Below are 385 nucleotides of genomic sequence, written 5' to 3'. Positions count from 1 at the left end.
CCACAGACAAACCAAGGTTTACACCTCATACTTGAAGTAACCAAGTAGAAGACATTCTAATTGGAACTATATATCTTCTCATGCTTATAAATATTTGACAGAACTCGTGGGACAACTGCTTTAGGGAAAATGATAATAAAAATCCGTAATAACATGTCTGCATTTATTTACTTTGAATCAACATTCTTTTCTTAATCACAAGGCAACACACAATAAAGTTAACACTGGTGAAAATCAGATCTTACCTATATACAATGAAAATCATTCAGCAGAAATAAAAACACACTGAAAACAGCCTTTTGCATTTCTACGTTTTTATCATACAAAATACATTAAAAAGGAAGCTTACGGAACAAAAATATCATAGTATACTTGTATGCACTAC

The sequence above is a fragment of the Penaeus monodon genome, chromosome 34 (assembly GCF_015228065.2).
Source record: "Penaeus monodon isolate SGIC_2016 chromosome 34, NSTDA_Pmon_1, whole genome shotgun sequence".
Lineage (NCBI taxonomy): Eukaryota > Metazoa > Arthropoda > Malacostraca > Decapoda > Penaeidae > Penaeus > Penaeus monodon.
The sequence above is the reverse complement of the archived record's forward strand: the minus strand, read 5'-3'. Positions refer to the sequence as shown.